Below are 22336 nucleotides of genomic sequence, written 5' to 3' on the forward strand. Positions count from 1 at the left end.
GCATGTGTCAGTCTTCTTTCCTTGTTTGTGCTTTTTTAATGGTAAGAGTACTCAAAATATATTTTTTTCTTAAGAATGTTATTTTCTACTTCCTGTACTACCTTTTCTCCCATTAATTTAATCCATCATGCTTTTTTAATTGCATTCATATGTAATTGGAAAATTACTCTTTTCACTCAAAAGTGTTTTCTCCAAGCATCTTACACATCCAGTAGGGAAAATTGCATTTTCTCTGATTTTGGTTTTCGGTTTGCTTTGCTAGAGTGTACAATTTCATATACCTCATATTGAGTTCAGCCATCTCTGACCCTAATGCCAATCTTTCCTTTTTTCTGCTAGTCAGCAACAGAAAGATAATTTGCCTTACTCCATGGAGGCTTGATTTGCCTTTCCTGCTTTACGTGTTTTCTCAGTTCTTCCCTTTCTGTGCATCTAGGCAGTTTTTTCACTAAAAATATCTGCAACAAGCCTCTCAACATCTCTGCCACTCTGAACTGTTTATAGTGATGTTTTTGGGAAGCCCAAGAGACTCCTATCCTGTTATTTCTAACATATTTGAAGAAAAGTCAACACTAACACAAGTGCAACATTTTGTTTTGAAGATTGTGGCCTGTTCGTTTTATTAAAGCTAGTACTGTACAGATAGCATGTATATAAGGTGTCCTCTTTACAGTTTCAGAATTGTTTGCTTCTATACTCTTTCCAAGTAATTACTTGTATAAGAAATAAGACAGGGGTACTGCTTTTTTTAATTTAGGTAAATGAGTTTTACTTAATGCTTGATTTCTGTACAGACTAGTCTTTTGGAGATACACATATGTGTCAAGTAGGAATGAGGCACTGTTGGACTTGTTACTCACAAATCAAGAAAACCCGCTGTGTAATATACTGGTTAGTGCCAGCCCTGGTGCACTGAGCATAATATTGTGGAGTCTGGGATCTAGGTGAAGGTTAGTAATAAAACATAGTTCTTAGATTTTAGAAGAGCCAACTTCAGCTTGGATAGCACTCAGCTGGGAGGGATTCCATGGGAAGCTTCTATGGAGGATAAAGGAGCAAGAGAGTGCCAAGAGCATTTCAATAACACTCCTGGAAGCACAAAAAACAGTTAATGCCCTTTGAAGGTGAGGGAAGAAGGTGGAACAAGAATCAGAATCATAGAATAGTTTGAGTTGGAAGGAACCTTCATAGGTCAGAGAACCCTTTGGCCTAGCTGTGAGCTTGAGTCTGCTCAAAACCAAAACATAAGGATACCAGAGATGGGAAAGTGGGCAAATACCCATTGAGAACTACAAGGGTATTGACAGGGGGTGCACAGACACAGAAAAACAAAAGCTCTTCCTGAATTGAAATTGGCCAGATATGTCAAAACCTACAAGAAAGGATTCTTCAGGTTTATAAACAACAAGCAGAAACAGAAGGAAAGTATTGGTCCACTGTTAAGCAGGAGATGTCAATATTATCAGCAACACTGAAAAGGCAGAAGTCCTCAAGACTTTCTTCACCTCTGTCTTTACCAGCACTATTGAGCCCTAGGCCTTGAGAACAAAAATCCAGGTTGATGAAAACACAGACCCACTGTCGGTGAAAGAAGAGTTGGTATGTGAAGTGTTACAGAAGCTTGACCCCTACAAACTTATGGGCCCTGACAATTTGCACCAGAGGGTGTAAAAGAGCTGGCTTTCTGTAATCTTTGAGAAGTCATGGACATTAGAGGATGTCCCAGAAAGACTGGAAGAAGGCAAATGTCACCTTCATCTACAAGAAGGGCTCAAAGGAGGATCAGGGAAATTATTGGTCTATCAGTCTTACTTCAGTCTCTGGGAAGGTTATGGAATGAATCTCCTGCAGGCTATCACTAATCAAATGAAGCATGTGATTGGGAAAAATAGCATGGATTCACAAGGGGAAAATCATGCTTGACAAACCTGATCACCTTCTACAATAGTGTTCCCAGCTGATGTGGGGCAAGTGGTAGACATTGTCTACCTGTATTTCTCCAGGGCTCTCAACAGGGTTTTTCACAGACTCCTCCTAGAGAAACTGTCACGTTATGGTCTTAAGTGGTCTATATGATCGGTGGGGAACTGGCTGACTGGCTGCACCCAGAGGGTGGTGGTGAATAGCTCCTTTTCAAACTGGTAATGTGCCAGTTTGAACCTGGGGGATTCCCCAGGGATCAACACTGGGCTCAGAACTGTTCAGTATCTTCATAAATGATCTGGAAGATGGGATCAAGTATATCCTGATCAAGTTTGCCAATGATATCAAACTGAGTGGAGAAGTGAACACTTTGGGAGCACTACTCTGCAGGAAGACCTGGATAGGCTGGAAGAGTGGGCTAGCAAGAACTTCCTGAAGTTCAGCAAGGACAAGTGTAATGTCTCTCATGTGGGTAAACACAATGCAAGAATACAGTACAGGCTGGGATTTGCCCCTCTTGAGAGCAGCTCTGTGGAAAGAGACCTGGGGGCCCTGGTGGACAGCAAGCTCAGTATGAGTGAACAGTGTGAAGCTATGGCAAAGAAAGCCAACAGGAATCTGGGTTGCATCAACAAAGGCATCACCAGCAGAAATAAAGAAGCCATTTGCTCTACTCAGCATCTGTCAGGCCACACCTGAAATACTGTGTTCAGCTGGGTCATCTTGTCTCGACTGTGTTTTTGCCAAGAAAGGCTGGACTACATGATCCTTGAGGTCCCTTCCAACTTGCTATTCTATGATTCTAAGGTTTTCTTGCATTCTTAATAGGCAATATTCCTTCTTGGTGTAAGTAATGACACAGTGAAAAGCAGTTAGAAAATGCAGTTACATCTGTATATCTTCCAGAATATCATGTCAGCTAGTTTGCTGATGTTCTCAATGGGTAATATTTGTAATTCATTCCTTTTTATATTGATTCATGGTAGCAGTTTGAGTTAGAAAATCTAATACATCCGAGCAGTGTCACTTGTTCTGATTTTGGCCCTCATACAGAATATGAATAATGGGAGATTTGCATTTACTTCACTCATGAGGTCACTAAAACCGCTTTTACACTTTTATTAATAATATGATTTCCAGAGTGGCATTTGTTTGCTATAAAATACCTTGGTAACACTGAGTGAGGTTTTGGTGTCCATGTAATTTGCTGCAGAGTCAGTCTAGGGCTGAAGTTAGTTATTTTTTTCTTTCTCTTACATGTTTTTTTTTGTTGGTTGGGTTGGTTTTTTTTTTTTTTCTAAATTTTTATACTTAAAGGCCTAAACCAGTCAGATATTTTCAATGGTGCGACACTTCTGACCACTGATTTGGCTAAACTGAGTTATGGACTAGGAGGACTAATTGCCACTGGAAAGTCTTCAGCTGTATTCAGGATAACATCAACAGGTGTTCTCTCTTCACACTTTTTCTTAGTTCATCTGTTAAGGTCTCAGTAAAAATAAAGTCTAATATCTGCCTGTACCATACATGGCTACTGATACTTCTATAGATTTAAGGTCAGTACCTCTTCCAAAGCATAATCATGATACAAACTCATTTATCACTAGTCCCTTAATGACACTTTTCCTAAAAAAGTATCATCATTACAGGAGCACTAGCCTGTTGATTATCTGCCACAGATATGAGTTCAGAAATTAGGAATAGATCAAGGGCTGAAATAGAATTAAATGGCAAGTCATTACTCTCATATGGGTTACGGTTTGCAACTGATTCTACAAGTAGAGCTTCAGTTCTCTCCAAGTTGTTTCAAGAAGCTCCTGAAAATTGTCAGGTGTTTTTTCAGTATCAGAAAAGTGCAGATTACAAAGTCCTCCAATAATTTCTCATTCCTCTACTAATATATACATATAAAACCAGACATCTTTCCTCAGTCACAAAACTCAAATTCAGAACATCTCTTCCTAGTAAATATCTGGCTGTTACTGCTTCATTCATCAGCCAGATACTCACAAACATCAAACCACAGTCTGCTGATTCTTTAAGTGAGTTAAGCCAAATATGTGCAGCATTTTCTATGACTGGAATAAAACCAATGAATTCTCAGACCAAGTTCTGCATAGCAAACAGTTTCCACTTTATGAGATATTTTGGATTAACTCAGTGATATTAACCAGCTGGTACACACTAATGGGAGCTCCTGCTATTACTTCTGGGTATTTATGTTCTTCATCTAGCAAAATAACATCACTGGAGTTCACATGACTGTCATCCTTGCATCCCACTACAGGAAATACACACACACACATCTCTGATACAATTCTCTATTCTGCCTTTTCCTTCAGAAGAATCAGATGTTAATTTTCCATGGTTTTATTCATATTGTCAGACTATTTTTCCTTTAAAGACTATATCTTTATAATCTTCATTTTCATCATGTATGTTCTTTAGAGAGAGAAATGTTGACTTGACAAAATTATTAACTACTATTGAGCACGTGACAACAGAAGAAATTCAACAATTACTGGAGACAAAACTACATGGTCCAGTTACAGAGATATTCATTAAGTCAGAGGACTTTCTTAAACATTCAGCTGAGTAGTTTATCTCAAGAATTACTTTTAACACACATAATAAACAATAGTTCTGAGTTCAAAAATACATCTACTAATAAATACAGATGAGACACTTAAAATATTAAACAAAAAACCCAGTCTGGTCAAGTATTATTGATGTATATCATCTTCCTACAAAAACCTCCTGACAGATACCCTGAAAGGTCATCATTATTTAAATCTTCTAGTGAGTTATCTTACTTGGTTTATCTGCACAAGCCTCGTCTGTGCAAACAGAAATCTGTAAAATGTTAGTGACAAAGCATTTATCTTTACATACCTGTTATCCTACTTTAAGTTCTGCCTTGCAATAACATTAACAATATTGTACTGAAACACACGCAATCAGCAGACACTACTGCCTGTGTATGATAAGGAGTTCCTCGTGAATCTAAATACTGTCTTACCTAGACTTCACAGTATATCTGCAGTAGATTCAGTTTCTTTCCTTTATGAGCTGATGTTATCTCTTGAGTTTCTCATTTCTATTCAGACAAGTTTTTGAGGTGGTGGGGTGTTTTTATACAAAGATAAAAGTGTCTGTCAAGGTTACCAGGTGCTTCAAAAAGATTTATTGTAATCAGGCAGCAGCCTGTTCAATGAATACAGCACCTGCTGCTGTACCTGACACAGATGGTTATTCTTTATGTTCTGCAACATAGGCTACTAGATCAATATAGAAGCAGGTTGGAGGCTGCTATAATGCTGGCAGGCAATCAGCAACTGAACAGTTTCACTTCACTACAGTAAAGTTTTCAGGATTTCAGGTGTAGCTTTCATCATACTTACATATAAATTCAGTATATAATTATTAACATTTTAAATGTAAAGTAGGTATAGAAAAAATGTATTTTTATCTCTTGAGAGAGTCATTTTTATATATAATATAATTAACTTGCACTTCTCATTCCAAAATGAGACAGACGATGGCTACATTTCTTTTTAAACAGTACTTTCGTAAGAACATCAGAACTCTTAGAGAATTAAAAGAACACACAAAACTGTGAATTCTAGAATTAAACATTAGAGAATATAGATTGGTTTGGACTGTGTTACTATTATATTCCTTTATAAAAATGCCTTCTAGAAAATGAATATCCATCAAACCAAGGAGAAAGAGAATTGCTTTTCATTCTTTGCTTGGGGGGTTGTGTAGGAAAAATGGTTTTATACCATTGACTTAATTCACATAGAAAATTGAAAAGGATTCTAAACTATGGATGATAAGTATAAAGGTGCCAAAAGTCAAGTAAACCATGATTTTTTGGCATAGAATAACAGGGCTTTTTTTTCCTGTGAACACTTGTCCATGTAGATTTCATTTTCAGTATGCATGCATAAGTAGACAGATCAAATTCTTACTGTCAGAAGTGCCTCCTGATACGGCACCTACACTCATGAGGTCAAGTTATCTGAGGCTGACAGAGGTGAGTTTGTTCAACATGAAGAAGGCTCCAGGGACACATTATAGCAGCCTTCTAGTGCCTAGAGGGGACTACAAGTAATCTGGAGAGTTTACAAGGGCATGTAGGGGTAGGACAAGGGGGCATGGCTTTAAACTACAAGAGGGTACACTTATATGAGATATTAGAGATTTTTCACTGTGAGGGTTGTGAGGTGCTCAAGATGATCTGCTTCATAATCCTCCCCAGCAATGAGGTCAGACTGACATGCCTGTAGTTCCCTGGACCCTCCTTCTGGCCCTTCTTCTAGGTAGATCTCACATTTCCTAACTACCAGTCAACTGCGACCTCCAAGTTAGCTAGGGCTGCTGATAACTAATTGAAAATAGCTTGGTGAGCACTTCTGCCAGGTCCCTCAGTACCCCTGTGTGGATCCCATCCAGCCCCATAGACTTCTGCATGCCTAAGTGATGTAGGAGATCACTAATCATTTCCCATGTACTCATTTTCATTCTAATCATAGAATCATAGAATCATAGAATAGTTAGGGTTGGAAAGGACCTTAAGATCATCAAGTTCCAACCCCCCTGCCATATAGAAACTTAGAAAGTAAAAAAGTTATGTACACTTTTTACCTCCTTCTAGCTGTGGCATTTACATATATAGAATTCCCACAGATTTTCCTATATATCTTACTTGCCATGAAGTCTGAGTATGAAGCAGAGTAAAAAGCACACTTTAAAGTTACAGGCTATCAAAATCCTTTTGTTTGCAGGGCAGCAGGTGGCACTTAAATAAAAGCAGAAGCAGGTCAGGTTTGCATTAACACTTTATGTGTTCTTTATCAGATCACTGGAGAGAATGACTGTTTGTGAAAGAGGTCTGGAAAGTTGCCAGGTTCAGGCTTCTAGCAGTTACAGATATAGTGCAAATACTGGATCAAGGTTCGATGCAGTCACTTTGCATGGAATTCCATGCTAACCTACATAGCTGGCATCTTAATGACGTTAAAAGTATTTCCTTCCTTGATATAGCAGATGTAACAAGACACATTTAAATCAGCATATGATTACAGATATTGAGAACAGGGAAACTAAAATGGGCTGAATAATAATATGTCTTGCCAAACTGAGAGAAGACAGAGTTTAAAGGAATCACTAGAATCATGGCAAATCTAGTGAATGTAACGGACACAATTCAATATGATAAAACAGAATTAGAAGGCAAAGGTGTCATGTAATTTCAACATTTTTCAGAAACCTCAGCACACACTATTTCGCATGATTGAATAGAACCTGATTGAGGAGAAAGATGAAGGAGCATTACATTATTATGAAAAACAGAGTGTAAAAAAAATGAAAGCTCTGAATTTTCATTTCTTCTAGGAAAATTTAACTAGTTTAGGAGTCTTTAACTAATAATTCAATGTGAGTCAGAAATCAAAATTTGGAATTCCACAGAGTGGTTAGATTTGGAAGGGACCTTAAATGTCATCCAGTTCCAACCCCCTGCCATGGGCAGGGGTACCTTCCACTAGACCAGGTTGCTCAGAACTCCAACACTCCACCCAACCTGGCTTTGAACACTCTTGTAAGGATGAGGTAGCCACAACTTCTCTGTTCCAGTGTCTCACAGCCTTCATATAAAGGAATTTCTTCCTAATATCCAACGTAAATCTACCCTCTTTCATTTTAAAACCATTTCCGCTTGTCTTGTCACTACATGGCCTTGTAAAAAACCCCTCTCCAGATTTCTTGTAGACCCAGTCTACTATGTTAATAATTTCATGTTCCTAACAAAGTAGAAATCCTTCACATTTTAATCAATTTTATATGAGCTCTTGGTCAAATGAAACTAAGATCAATTAAGCCTGTCTATTAAATTAGGTCACTTAATTTTCATTTCATAAATATTTTACCTTGATTTTTTCACTTTGTATTTTCTGTTATCAGCTGACATAGTAACCATAAGAATATAAACTTCCAAAAATGTAACAGAATTATATTCAGATAACATTTTTGTTAACAATTTTAAAATCTGACATGAGAAACTAGTTCATAGCACTGTGTAATATCTGACAGTAAAGTGTACTGACTAGCTCCTTCCCATAGAAATTAGAAACAGACTTTTCAAGGAGATTGCATACAGGATATATCTATAGTAAAAGCCTTTTTCCTGATGACAGTGATTCACAGCAAGAAGAAATACTTTGTACAAATAACAAAATCAAGTCAAGTCTTTAGTGATAACATTTGTATTTCTCAAATATGTAATCAGGTTTATCTTTTAAAAAATGACTGCTACTGCTGAACCCAGGACATACAGTTATCACCCATGTAAGACTGAAGAGAAAAAAGAAAAACATTAAGGGTGGATGATGTATGATTTTCCTTGCAAATAACCATAGCATTTCTGAGTAACTCTGATCAAACTTGACCTGTATTTAGCTTTAAATGATGTGAATTCTCAGACTTCATCCATCTAAGAAAATATAATAAGTACTTAAGGTAAAAAAAATTCTTTCTTGATTTGATGCATCTAAAAAACTCTCTTCCTTTGATTGAGATCTCTGCTTGCATAGACATTACAGTAAGATAGAGGAACTGTTGGCTAAATATAAGTCTCAGCTCTATTCTCAATTCAGTCATATCTGTAAAGATGTAATGGGGCAGTGTGCTTTTGAAGAAGAAAACAAATATTCTAAAGTGCTGTAATATCTGTTTGCAAGTGAAGGAAGTTGTAGGATGGGGAGGGTGAAAAGGAGAGAAATATGTGAAGTACAAAGTAGGTGACTTTGTAGGGTCAGGACACGATAAGCAGAAGTGGGTGCACAGTGAGGTAAACAATAAGTGACGAGTGATAAGAATCAAGCAGGAAACTTGATCAAGAATGTGAGATCATTCAGGGTGACGTATTTAGGGGCAAGACCGGAAATGTTATGACAAGTAAGTGGTCCCAAAGAAAACTAGAGTGCCTGTATTCTTTCCAGATTCTTTTCAGTTTCTGCCAATGTATTAATCCTAAAAATACCCATATTTACCCTGATGGAAACAAGAAGCAATAACTTCTCATGAGCAAAGCAGTAGTGTTCCTACTGTGTGTCATGCATACTCGCTATTTTACCCTTTCAATACCTCTAATTTTAACAGGCTTTTATGGTTGTGAGCAAGAGTGTATTATGCACCTTAGACCTTTGACCAGGAGGGTTGTCTTGTTTCAGGTAGCTAATAAATCTTTGTGTGCAGTTATGGGAAACATAAAATGACTTCATAAGCCAATCCTATTTTTTCCTTTGATGGCACATGGGTCACTTTTTCATAAAGACTGAACTGATTACTCAATACTCTTGAGATAACTATGCCTGATTATGCCACAGTAAACTGCCCTGTGGCTTCATTTGGCCTGGCCAGCAATCTGTCATATGTAGTAATTTTTTTTTTCTTATTACTGAAAGATGCAACACGGTTTCCCTGTTAGTAAATACACAGTGGGGAGCTGGAGCAAATTTTCTCAAATACTCATCTTTGTTCTGCTTCAGAAGCTAAAGATACCTTAAATGTCTTTATATACCTTGCCAGTATCTGTTAACTAAACAGTTGATTATGAACACCTGTTACTATAAGAGGACAAATAAGATAGCTGAAGAGGTGTTGGAGTTATGCCTTTTTTTCATACCTGAATAGGTCAAGAATATACCAGATGAAAAATGCTTTACCCTTTTTATTGGCTGGAAATAGCTGCTCCCCAGCTAAAGGTTTTAATGTACATCTCTTGAGCACTTTTTTTCTACTAGGGGGAGAGGGGAGAAGTGGTTTAGCATCTCATGGCATAATTTACTGCAGAAAATCTTTTTTTTTCTTTCCAAGCTGGGAAGGTGCAATGCTGGTAATCCTTACTTAGATTATGATTTGCATTGTAGCAAACTCTTTTATATTCCAAATATCAAATAAACTGCACTGTAAAGTATCAAAAAATGTCATATGGCAGTTCGGTCATTGTGCGTATCACAAGCAGTTTTTGTACTAGTAACTCTAAAAAAGTAAATTGAGAATAATTTTGTTTAGAATTATTCAGAATTTATTCAGTATAACAGTAAATGAATCAGGGAAGTTTGGAGGGGATAAATCACTCTGAACATACTCAATTTAGAAACATGAGTTAAAAGTCTGCCCTGTTTTCCATGATAGAAGTAGAAATGAAACAATCAGAATATTTTTTCTTACACAGAAGAGCAGTTCTCTTCCAACTTAGTATTTCAACCATGGGTAGTAACATGATCTTAAATGCTTGAGTATCTCTATGTACTCTGTGGACCAAGTATTCTCAGTTTCTCCTGATTTCTTAGTCTTTAGTTTGAATGATGTTTTTGTTGAAGTTTTTTATCCTAATTTGGGGAATACACCAAGTATTAGAAAATATCCTAGTATATAGCATTTCCCCTTAACTGTTGGAGACTACTGGATGCTCCTAAAAGAACAGCAATATTCGAGTCACAGTTTTATTCAGTCTTTTTAATGATCTCTTAGAGATATTAAGCAAAAGGGAGTGGTAAACGTGTGCAGTGCAACAGCACATTTGACAATGTATTTAATTTCTACCAAGAATACTTATTTCAACAAAACAGCTGTGATTTCTTAAAGGAAAACTTATAACAGTGACTAAATTATCTTTGGTGGATCTGATTTAAAGATCACATCTGAAACATAGCAGGACATGGAAAAGTAGAACAAATTTTCTGATTTTCTTTTGTCTTCTTTTTGTGTACAGATACCATCATTTACATCCGTGCTTTCTCTTCTCTCTTTAGAGATCGTTTCCTTGGTAACATTAATTTTTTATGCATGCAGCTACTTAAACTTTACATAACGGTGGGGATACTGGAAGAAAGTCTAAAGATCATTATATTTCAAACTAGGATTATAAAGTATAAAGTAGCTCTACCTCCAGTACTCTGCATATACTACATCTTTTTCTGGAAAGGATGGAATTTTGCTTAAGACTTTTTTATTAATTACTTTGGCTATATTTATCTTTATAAATATTGGTAAAAATAATATTCTTTTGTTGGTGAGAAGAATTTAATTGCTTTTATGCTTTAATATAACAGCACTCTAAGGAAAGTGGAATTTGAAACAAGAGAGAACCAAAATTACTGGTGGTGGGGAAGCAAATCTAGATTTTTTTTTTAGTATGTCAAATCTTAAAGTTTACCCACGTGTAGAGACAACTAGGTAACCATCATTTCTGAAAATACAGTGTTAGGACTTGAGGCTTTCCCTTCCTTTACTTTGCCTTCCTTTGCCTTTCCTGAGAAAGAAGTGTTCTTTTGCTACAAGACTTTTCATCTCTGATTCTTTTGAAGTTCTCTTTCTTTGTCAATGAGAACAAATTTTCAGTAAACCCTGGAGGAGGAAATCTATTTCCAGTTCTATTGAGCTTTGTAGTGAAGGTGAAGTGCAGACTACACTGCATGATCACTCTGTAAGTGGTCTGAGGATTAGTGTTGTGTGGGGAGAAGGAAGTCTCACTAACATGTCTTCAATGAAAACACTAGCCAGAGATTCAGGGTCCTCACTAAACCCAGCTGCTGCAAGGAAAGTAATGAATTCTCTCATGAAGGGAAGCACTTGCATGTGGAATCCTTGATAATACTTATCCTATGAGATTTTTGCCATGGACTTTGATCAAAAAATGTATTGTGAATTTGGCAGGTGGGACTGACTAAGGATGTAGGGAAACAATTTTTGCCATGAATATGTTAGTTTTCTTCTAGGCTGCTGCAGAGGTTTCAGACTGTCTAAGAAGTGTGTAAAGAACACAGACGCCTAACAGAGCTCTGGGCTCTCTGGGGAAAAAGGAGTTCACAGATAGTTTAGATATTCTTAGAAATAGCAAACTGCCAAGAGTGGACTGTGGCTAAGTCCTATTAGTTCATCAGTTTGACTGTCTTTTGACTTGAGTTACTTAGGAGAGATGTATGCTGTCTTGATTGCTAAACATGCTGTACTAGGTGCATTCTGATCTTACAAATACAAAGAAACACTAAAAATTGTAAGTTCAAAAAGTAAGTTGCTCTTGAAGGCAAATTACTGCAGTGCAAAAATGGAGATCTGGGTGAATTAACATATCTGGTTCATTTAATACACACTTCTCAAGGTTATCTGGGTGAACTGGCGTGTTGGTGTATTAGAAAAACTAAGAACAGTTTAAAATTTCTGTAATCCCATATTTAAATGAATATACAAGTCTAATCATTGAAAGCTTAGTAATCACTTGTTTTTTAAGTACTTTTACATGAAAACACATTTTCTAATATAAATAAAAATCAAATATTTACACTGAACTAAAAAAAAAAAATTATAAGAAACATTTCTGAGTTAATGTCAATAACTGCTAGCATGAAACTATTCCACCAGCACTAATAATAGAGTCTGTAAAGGCACAGAAAAGATTGACAAATATATACATACTGTGATCTCCTGTTCCTCAACTATAAATAATATTGCGGTCATGTCTCTTCTGAAAATTATGTTTATTTGTAACTATCTAACTTCACTAAAATATTTATTGACCTAGAGTTGAAGGTAAATGGTACACTTGTGTGCACAAGTGTGGCTTTCATTTAATAGATGATTGAACATTTATCTTAAGGTACAAGTACAGAAATCAGGACTTATTTGAATTGATGTGATTATTTACAATATACTTTTAAACTTGCCAGTTGCCATCTGGTAAAGAAATAATAGTCAGATATTAAGTTTTCTTTCCTGGTAATCTTTCTTCTAGTAAGCATAAAAATTTTATTAAATTTTATTTTTAGGTCCCTTGTTTTGTTTTTTCAAGCCTGTTTGCTCTGGACCACCAGTTATAAACAATAATCTTATAGTGCTGAGAAAAGATATGACTTCCAGTTCATTAGAAAGGAAAGGGATCTCTTGTATTCTTTAGTGTTATAAGACTGATTAATAGCATATAATACTTATATACATATATATATACATACACACAAGTGTTTTATGTATCTGTGCATTCAATAGGGAAGCAAAATTTCCATATAATCCTACAAGCAATTGCTAAGGATGTAATGCTCCCTGTCATGAAATTGATTTTACTGTGATGTGAGTTGCAGATTCTAGTCCACAGCAAGTTGTATGTTTTATTATGCCAATTTTAAAATCTTTGTTGGCTCTATGAGTTTATCTGCTTAAAATGTGGGGCACTTGTTATGTTCATCATATGTGTATCAGTCTTATGTACATATTTTTTTATCAAGACCTTAGAGTGGGTAACTAAAAGCTTTTACCAAAAGTTGTTGTCTTTTTTTTTTGTTTGGTTTGGGTTTTTTTTGTTTTGTTTTGTTTTGTTTTGTTTGTTTGTTTGTTTTGTTTTGTTTTTGTGTGTGTGTGTTGGGTTTTTTTTAATTAGGGGAAAAGAAACCCCCAAAACAAACAAACAAACTCCCCAAAAAGCCTCAACAGTTGAAGCTTCAATGGAATATAGTTAGATGAAGATATTTTTTGTGAGTTTTACTGGAGTACCTTTTCTGCAATTTAAAATAATTACTAAATTATTGCTATAGTAACTGCTGAATGTATCATGCCGTGTTTGCAGGGTAAGCAAGTGTAGGTCATACAAATGATACAGGTGTTCTTGGGTTTAAATTGAAAAAGCTGTTAAAACACCTATCTCACTGAACTTCAGCATTTTAAAACTTTTTCTGTGTATTGTTGAGCTATTAAAGCTTAGTCCACTACATTTGTGATAGATGGCTAATCATTGTTCTTTACTAATTTCAAATGAAAACATTTCAATACCAACACTTACAGTAAAATAACTTAGTAATATTAATAAAGCATTAACTCAATGAGACTGTGAAGTATCCACTCATAATCAAGAGAATCATTATAAAATCTCTGACTACTTTATTTCCAAATCTTTGCTTTTAAATAATGCCCTACTTTAAGAATAGCTTCAGTTTTGTAACAGTACAGGCTGCTGCCATATGCAGCTTTCACTTACTAAACACTTAAAATACCTTTATTACACAAGCGTGACACAGACTTGATTAGCTTAATCCTGGTAACCATTTCATTCAGATACATTTAAAAAAGAAATTGTAAGAGTGGCAAGAAAAGCAATAACAGTTCTTCAAGTACTGAACTAATTGCTTAATGCATAGTGTAATCTCTTGAAATGTAATTTGCTGGGCGTAATACAGCATTGGCCTATAAGGTGCAAGCAAATGGTTTATACAGGTACATTGCATCCATGGAAGTGAAGCAAACAAATGACTCATCCTTCTAATCAGTGGGAGGTAATTTTGTTTATTTTGTGGCTCAACATGTTTTTCTTTCCCAAGAGGTGACAGAAAATGAGGTGAGATGCACTTTCATAATTAAAAGTCCCACCAGGCTCAAGGGAACAAAAAAATCAGTAATTCAAAGAAAAAATGTTCTAATGCACCCTACTACTGTTCAGTTCTTGATTCTTTTACATTCAAATGCACAACACTATATTGCCCTTCTGCTCTTACTGTAAAGGGCATTATTTTCTGCTAGTATAACAGCAGGCAGGCTGCATACATTTCTGCTCATCAACACAGAAAATCAATGCATGGGTACAGCCATTCCCACTGTATAAGTTTTCGAGTAAAGCCTGTAAAGGGCATGAAAATGGCAGATTGTTAAACAATTCATAAGAACCCAAATAATTTTTCCTCCTTCAGATCCTAGTCAGAGTTTCCTAGACTGAAATTAAAATTTTGAAATGGAATGGGGAAAAATCAAGGATTTTTATTTGAGTCACTTTTCAGAATCAACTGACTGACTAGAGTGGAGCTTTTCGTGTTCATTTTGTTTCCTCAATTTTTTTTCATGAAAGTAGCTTAATTGACTTTCGGTCAGCAGGTAAAGTACTCGTCTAAATTTGAAAATAAAAGGTAAGCAAACAAGAAATAAGATTAATATAAGTACCACTGTAAATTTCCGAGGAAGGGCATGAAGGGCATTCTCTCAGTGTATGAAAGAGAAGAGACATTGCCACTGGAAATGTGATTATACACTGATTATGAAGCTGAATTATAAAAATAGGCTACATAACCCAAATATAATTAATTCTGTTTTCTCTTTGAATTTATTTAAAAAAAGGAAGAAGATCCTGATGCAAAACATCAATAACCTTTTTGTCCATAGTTAAGATACCAGCCCTCACTGCTGAATTTCTTTCTCTTACTTCATGTTCTAATTTAACAGAAAAAGAGCAAACAGTAGCAGTGTATAGATTGTCTTAATTGCTGAAGCCCCTGGCAATGACCTAGGTACAAATGCATGGTTTAAAAGACCATCTTAGAAATGTATTAGAAAGTTCCATTTAATAAAAGACAAGGGCTCTTGCCTTAGTTCCTGAATTTGTAGTGAATTCAGAAATGTTTGGAAATAAGTGTGTACAATATCTAACTTGGAAAGTGCAAAGCTAGCTAAGGCTTCTGCAAAGGTAGTAACAGTTCCTTAAGAGATAAAGCTATAATCAGGATAGCTTTCTATTTTGTAAACTTTCAGTTTTCTAATATAGAAAAAAATTCATGTGTTTTAAGAAGCAGTAAGCATAAAGTATATTTCTTGAATATTCTAAGCAAGGCAGTTAAATATGAAATTAAAATATAACACATATACACCTTCAAGTATTTGCAGAGCAAGGGAGTTAGTGAGAGACTGCTTTTTACTGCCAGGATCAGTAACTTATTTGTCATGGTACGTATAACTTTCTTCTCAATGTGATCAAAGCACAGCCTCTAAATTAGCTAAAGTCTGCCTGGTGTTTATGGTGTTGATTTAATTTCCTGTCACGTTATATTTAGCAGATATCAAGTATCACACACTGTAGAGATATAAATTTGCACCTAAAAGGAATACAAGCATTTAGCATTTCCTATTCAGTACAACATGGCAAAATGTACCAGGGAAAGAAGGAAAACAGAATCTTATTATCTACGTCTCACCTGGCCCTGTTTTTTAACTCATTCACATTTGTATTTAAAATATGTTGATAATTTGTGGAAGCTGCCCTGGAGGAAAGAGTGGAACCCAGTAATCTGTACTTCTGTCTGCTCTAATAGCAGGACTAGAAAGTTGGGTGCTGTCCCCTTTAAGCATTTAGTGCTGTTTTCTACAAATCTAAAGCAGCAATGAAAGAGATTGCATATTATGGCAGAATATTTAGAGTCTGCAGAAAGCACCATAGGCAACTGGTATTGTTAAGTATTGTTCAAGGAGAATTAAAGATGATAAATTCTGAAACTCTGGCAGGCTAAACATAAAAACATAAGGCAGGTGAAAAAGGCTTCGAAAAACCACTAGCAAAATGTGTCAATCTAATGACACGTTTTTCTTCTGTATTGCAAAGGCAGGATGTCAGCAAGCGAGTCCATAAGGCTGATGGATAAAGGTAAAAAAGGAGTACTGGAGCAGCCAGGGCCATTACCTCAAAACTGAAATCAGTCCTTATATCTTTATGCTCTTTATTTTGTCTTCACTTACAAGAAACCAAGGAAGCATTTAGGCTGAATCCCTTGTTTGAGTGCAAGTCTTCAAAAGACGCTTTTGGAAAAGAAACTGCATCAACGATAGCTGAATAAACTGAGAAAATGAACATCAGAAATTTTCTGTCTTCAATGCCAAGTCAGTTTTAAAGCAATGACATACAGGATTTAGGAAAGCTGTAGAAAACTACAGGCCATAGGACTTCTGTCCTGCTGTATCAGGTAATGTAATAGAAGTAATATTTAAGGATAGAATTGGTGAATACACAGGTAAATATGACCTAGTTCAGAGCAGTCAACATGTTTGGTTTGTTTTAAATAGAAATTATACCTTAAAACCTATTGAAAGGCATGGAAGATTTAGCTATCATGTGGGTAAGGGATTGGTGAAAGTTTTCTAAATTTCCAAAGGCTGCTCCTGAGTCCCGTAAAACAGATTTTTGAGGAAAGTGAGAAGCTAAAGGGTAGAAACAGTAAAACCATAAATGTTTATTGTGGCTGGAGAGCAGAAGTTAAATTCTACCAGCTGATAAGTTCCTTAATGCCCTGAAAATGAAATAGTGATTGCAATGATAAACAGCTTACTGAAGAAAGCAAGTTAGTTGAAGAACAGAAGAAAGAGCTTTATGACACTGTGGGACTGCATTATGAAATGGCATGATAAAATTTGACATATGTCTGAAATGGTGAACAGTCATAGAAGGAAGATGAGAAAATCCTGACTCAGGTTACAGTGACAGACTAAGGAGCAGTATTTGGGGTTCATGCCTAATATTTTAATGGAAGTGTCAGTTCAGTGCTGAGTAATTACAAAAAAAACACAAATAAAGTATTAGGAATTATTAAGAAAATAAATGGGGGATTCTATAGCATCAAAGATACAGCATAGATGTTCATATCTTGTTTACCATCTGTACTTTCGGTCTTCCTAACTCTTTTCAAAGAGATATAATAAAATTGGGAAAGATTAGAGGAGAATATTGAAGATTTTAGTGTGAAAGCCACAAAATCTGCATCTGAGCTGAAGAGTAATAGATTAACAAAGACACTTGTATGTTTGATCTGTTCTTGCCTTTGTACAGTTATTCATTTTAAATACTTCTGGAGAATGGGGACTTATGAAATCAAACAATATGGCTGTTGTTACATCTCCTATGACAAAATTTGGAGTTCCATCCTCATTTTGACAGAATTATTGATTGGTTGTTATAGACCAATATTAAACAGAAAAAAAAGAACAAAAATAATAAAAAAAAAACAAACAAACCTGCAGCAAGTTAATTTGGCTCATCTATCTTAGTGCAATTCAGTAGATGATTTATTTTACCTTGAAATGCCAACACATGCTGGTGCTTTTACAATATCATTTTTTTTAGAGAGATATATATATAGTTTGAATTCTACTTTAAAGACTTTCAAACTGTTAATCTTCATTTCTAACACTTACTCACTTCGAGATCATCACAACAATACCGTAAACAATTGGTTATACTGGTTATACTATCTTTCTCCATCCCATTTTCTTGTGTAGTGTAAAGAAGCCATAAAATCATTGAATTCTGTTCCTAGTGAGATCTTCTGAAATGAGAATTTTCACAGGCAAGGGCATATGGCTTCTTTGTCTCACATGTTTATTTCTGCTCTCTTGTAGACCCTGGGGTAGAAGTCTCCAGGATAGAGGTGTAATGTTTTGCTAGAACTTGGAACAAATGTTCCAGGAGATTTGCTCTTAACTGACACAGTAATAAAGAAACTGAAAAGTGTGTCATGAATACTGAGACTTACTTTAACTTCATTTTCGAAATATTTGGTCTTGCTAGAGAAACAGAGCTTAACATTTTGGTCTGACAGTTGTGGAAATACAGTTAATATCAAAAAAAAAAAAAGTTCTAATTGTCTTTCTCTGCAGAAAATCCTATGGAGTAGATTTGTTTAGTAGAAGATGAATACACAGAGCTAACTAAGGCAGGGCTAATGAGACAGTTGTACCACTTGGCAATTTTCAATGTAAGTTTGGTCAGTCAAACAACCAAATTAAATATGCCAATTGACCTTTTTTTTCAAAAAGTAAGGAACAAAACATAATTATCAGTGTCAGGGTGGAAAGTTGCAGTTGCTACACTGGTTTAATGATGTGTTCTGAAATTGTACTTGGAAGTTGAGGTGAGTAAATTTTGTTACATAAATCATTATGAGAATTTTCAACTGCCTCAGGCTGGTTAGGGAACTATAGATGAAAATGTCTTATTCAGTGAAACATGAATTTGGTATTCAAAGAGTGGAGTTTTCTACCAGAATTAATTTGGAAAATGAGGAGAAAAAATACCTTTTAAAAGGTGGGAGTTTTATGAAGTTCTTCATTTTAATATTAAGTGAAAGAGGAGGCTTCATCTGCCATGTGTTTTGCTTTAATCATCACCTAAAGTAATGTGCAGGTCCTTAGGCTACAATATTTAAACAGAGATATGAAGTGTATGCTTACATTCTTAGATAGGAATGTAACCAATACTTGTGTCTATGTCTCTTCTAAAGAAGAGAGAGTCCTGTGTTCCCACTCTTCCAGGATTTTCTGTGTATTTTGTAATGGAAATCTACTGACTTCCAGTCTGCCCTTTGTATTTATTTCATAATGTGTTTCTGGTTGTCACAACACTGTTGTGCCATGCACTTTAGTCTTCCTTTGTAAGCCTTTAATGTGCTTTACTTTAAGAAATTTTTAGTGTTTGCTTACTTGGTTACAGGGTTTATTAATGGCATATTTTGGGTTGCAACAGTTTCATATCTTTGATTGGGTGGGTGGGAAGTATCCTTATAATACAATCATCTCCAGGGAGAAGACATATATTTCATAAAATCATAGAATGGTTAGGGTTGGAAAGGACCTTAAGATCATCTAGTTCCAGACACCCTGCCATGGGCAGGGACACCTTACACTAAAACATGTCACCCAAGTCTCTGTCCAACATGGCCTTGAACACTGCCAGGGATGGAGCATTCACAACTTCCTTGGGCAACCCATTCCAGTGCCTCACCAACCTCATGGTAAAGAACTTCCTCCTTATATCTAACCTGGACTTCTCCTGTTTAAGTTTAAACCCATTACACCTTGTCTTATCGTTACCATCCTTGATAAAAGAGTACCTCTCCAGCACCCTTATAGGCCCCCTTCAGATAATGGAAGGCTGCTATGAGGTCAGCCTTCTGTTCTCTAGGCTGAACAGCCCCAACTTTCTCAGCTTGTCTTCTTATGGGAGCAGTCCCCTGATCATCCCCGTGGCCCTCCTCTGGACTTGTTGCAACAGATCCATGTCCTTTTTATGTTGAGGACACCAGAACTGCACACGATACTCCAAGTGAGGTCTCACAAGGGCAGAGTAGAGGGGCAGGATCACCTCCTTCGACCTGCTGGTCACACTCTTTTTGATGCAGCCCAGGATATGGTTGGCTTTCTGGGCTGAGACCACACACTGAAGCTGGCTCATGTTCATTTTCTCATTGACCAACACCCCCAAGTCCTTCTCTGCAGGGCTGCTCTGAATCTCTTCTCTGCCCAACCTGTAGCTGTGCCTGGGATTGTTCTGACCCAGGTTTGTGGTGCAACAGTTCCTGCAGGAAGGGTGTAGGCCCCTCACCAGCTCTGTGAGGTGGCTATCAACCTCCCAGAAGGAACTTGGGTATACTGTCCACCTGCTGCAAAGTTATGTCCTCTGCACTCACCAGAAAAGATGTAGCAACCTAGCTGGTGCTCCCATGAAAAACATGCAGCCATCCAGGTCTCTGGCAGCAGGGAGTGTCACAGCCTTTCTCTAGTATGGGATGGCAGAAGAGACAGCAGCTGTGTCAGATGTGACCAGGTGGATGATCTGCTCTGCCTGGTGGCAGAGCTAAAAGAAGGAATAGAAAGGTTAAAAATCATCAGGGAGTCTTAGAAGAAGGTAGAGTGGTGGAATCAGCCTCTGGTGTTACTGAGACAGGAACAGGAAGGGCCAGCAGAAAAAAACAGGACCCAGGGAGTACTGAATCCTCCCCCTGCCAAACTGAATACAGTATCTCAAGGGAAAGGAGTGAACGGATGCAAGTCCACACTTGGAAAAGAACCCCACGGCCCACACAGAACCCCCCATGGCCCACTTTACTCTCCCAGATGCCTCTGCACAACAGGTATGAGGCTCTGGATGTGAAAGGCCAGTCAATGGATGCGGAGGATAAAGGTCCATCTATACCAGAAGTGGTGATAGGGTCAGAAAGGCTGCCTACAGGCTGTTCAGAAGGGGTAGGCAAGGAAGGACGGGTGGAGGAGATAGATATCCATCTGAAAGATCAAGTGTGAAGAGTTGTCTCTGAAAATATCCACAAGCGGATTGAAAACTTATGGGTAAAAATCAGAGACCGAGGCAACAAACGAACTTTGTGGTTAGTGTCTACTACAGGCTGCCCAATCAGTGGGAGACTTTGTATTCCGGCTACAGAAGTCATTGTGTTCACAGGATCTTGTCCTGCTGGGGGACTTCAACCACCCTTCATTTCAGCTGGAAAAGTAGCACAGCTGGCTGTAGGCAATCCAAGATATCTTGGAGTGCATTGAGGATAACTTATTAAGCCAGACAATAGCCCTATCAGGGGGGATGCAACACTGCATCAGAGGGTTACCCAATGTAAGTGAACTAACCAGTGGTGTCAAGATTGGAAGCTGCAGAAATCATGCATTTGTGGAGTTCACAGGTCTGAGGAAGGTGGGACAGGCAAAGAATATAGTCAGGACCCTGAGCTTTATGAAAACCAACTTCCAGCTCTTCAAGAATCTAATCAGTAAGACCCTTGGAAAACTGCTTTCAAGGCTGGCAGATCTTTAAGGAGACTTACTTAGGGCACAGGAGTTCACAATTCCCAGGCATGGGAAATCAGGTAAGGAAGGCAAGAGAGCAGCATAACTGAGTCAAGACTTAACTGTTCAAAAACTAAAGGGCAAGAAGAAAATGCAGGGAGACACAGGTATCCTGGGAAGATTATAGGGACACTTCCCTTCCTACAGATGCAATATCACACTATCCGAATGCTGTCATTTGTTGGTTACTTAAAGCAGAAAATAGTGCAAGCAGCAGTGTTCTTTCTCCCCATTCACAATAGCAGAATGAATTAGTAAAGAAACACTCAAGCAAATGTAGTTCTTGCTATTCTTTTAATCTGCGTGATGTGATAATCACCAGTCTAATAGATCTTAGTATCTTTATGATGTAAGTGGACATCGCTAGTGTGTGATAGTTATGGCATATGATGTGAAAAGTATTTTCACAAGTGAACTTGCTAGTATGCTTGTATAAGATGGCTCTGTATATTCCAGTTTCTGAAAACTGATCTATTCTGCATTTTAGGAATTGATTTTATTTATTTCCAACAGCATTAGCAAAGAAATGCAAGTTAAAATGTATTTAAGAGAATTTCTCAGAGTTTTCAAATCTACTTCATATAAGGTATGTAGCAATTCTGTTAATCCAAGTGGTAGATTTTAGTTCACCATTCTTTCTCTCAGAGTACATTGTATTGCATTTTTTTTTTTAAATATATTTTAAAGCTTAATGCATGGGAGAATAGCCAAGTTATTGCTTAAGCACAGAAAGAGGTGAGGGGAACAGGGCAGTTCAAGGGATTTGCACCTTTGATTCTTTCTGGAAAGTTAGATATGGTTCCATGCAGGCAGTGGACATAACGTCACATACTGCCCTGACTATTCCATGATTCCCTGTTGCACTCAGCTAGCTTATGCTTCCTACAATAGGGAAGAATATACATTTACATTGAGAAACATGTGCCATAATGATGTGGAGCATCTGAAATACTCAATTGCAGTAGCTCATCAAAAA

General features: G+C 36.9%; 1 protein-coding gene across 1 annotated transcript in view; it reads left to right on the forward strand.

Annotated features, from left to right (window-relative positions):
• EYS (eyes shut homolog) overlaps positions 1-22336 on the forward strand; it is a 579093-nt gene that overhangs the window by 243748 nt on the left and 313009 nt on the right. The window lies entirely within an intron of this gene.

This window comes from Neopsephotus bourkii, unplaced genomic scaffold, assembly GCF_033783945.1.
Source record: "Neopsephotus bourkii isolate Nb327-2 ecotype Australia unplaced genomic scaffold, CSIRO-AGI_Nbou_v1 NB_330, whole genome shotgun sequence".
Lineage (NCBI taxonomy): Eukaryota > Metazoa > Chordata > Aves > Psittaciformes > Psittacidae > Neopsephotus > Neopsephotus bourkii.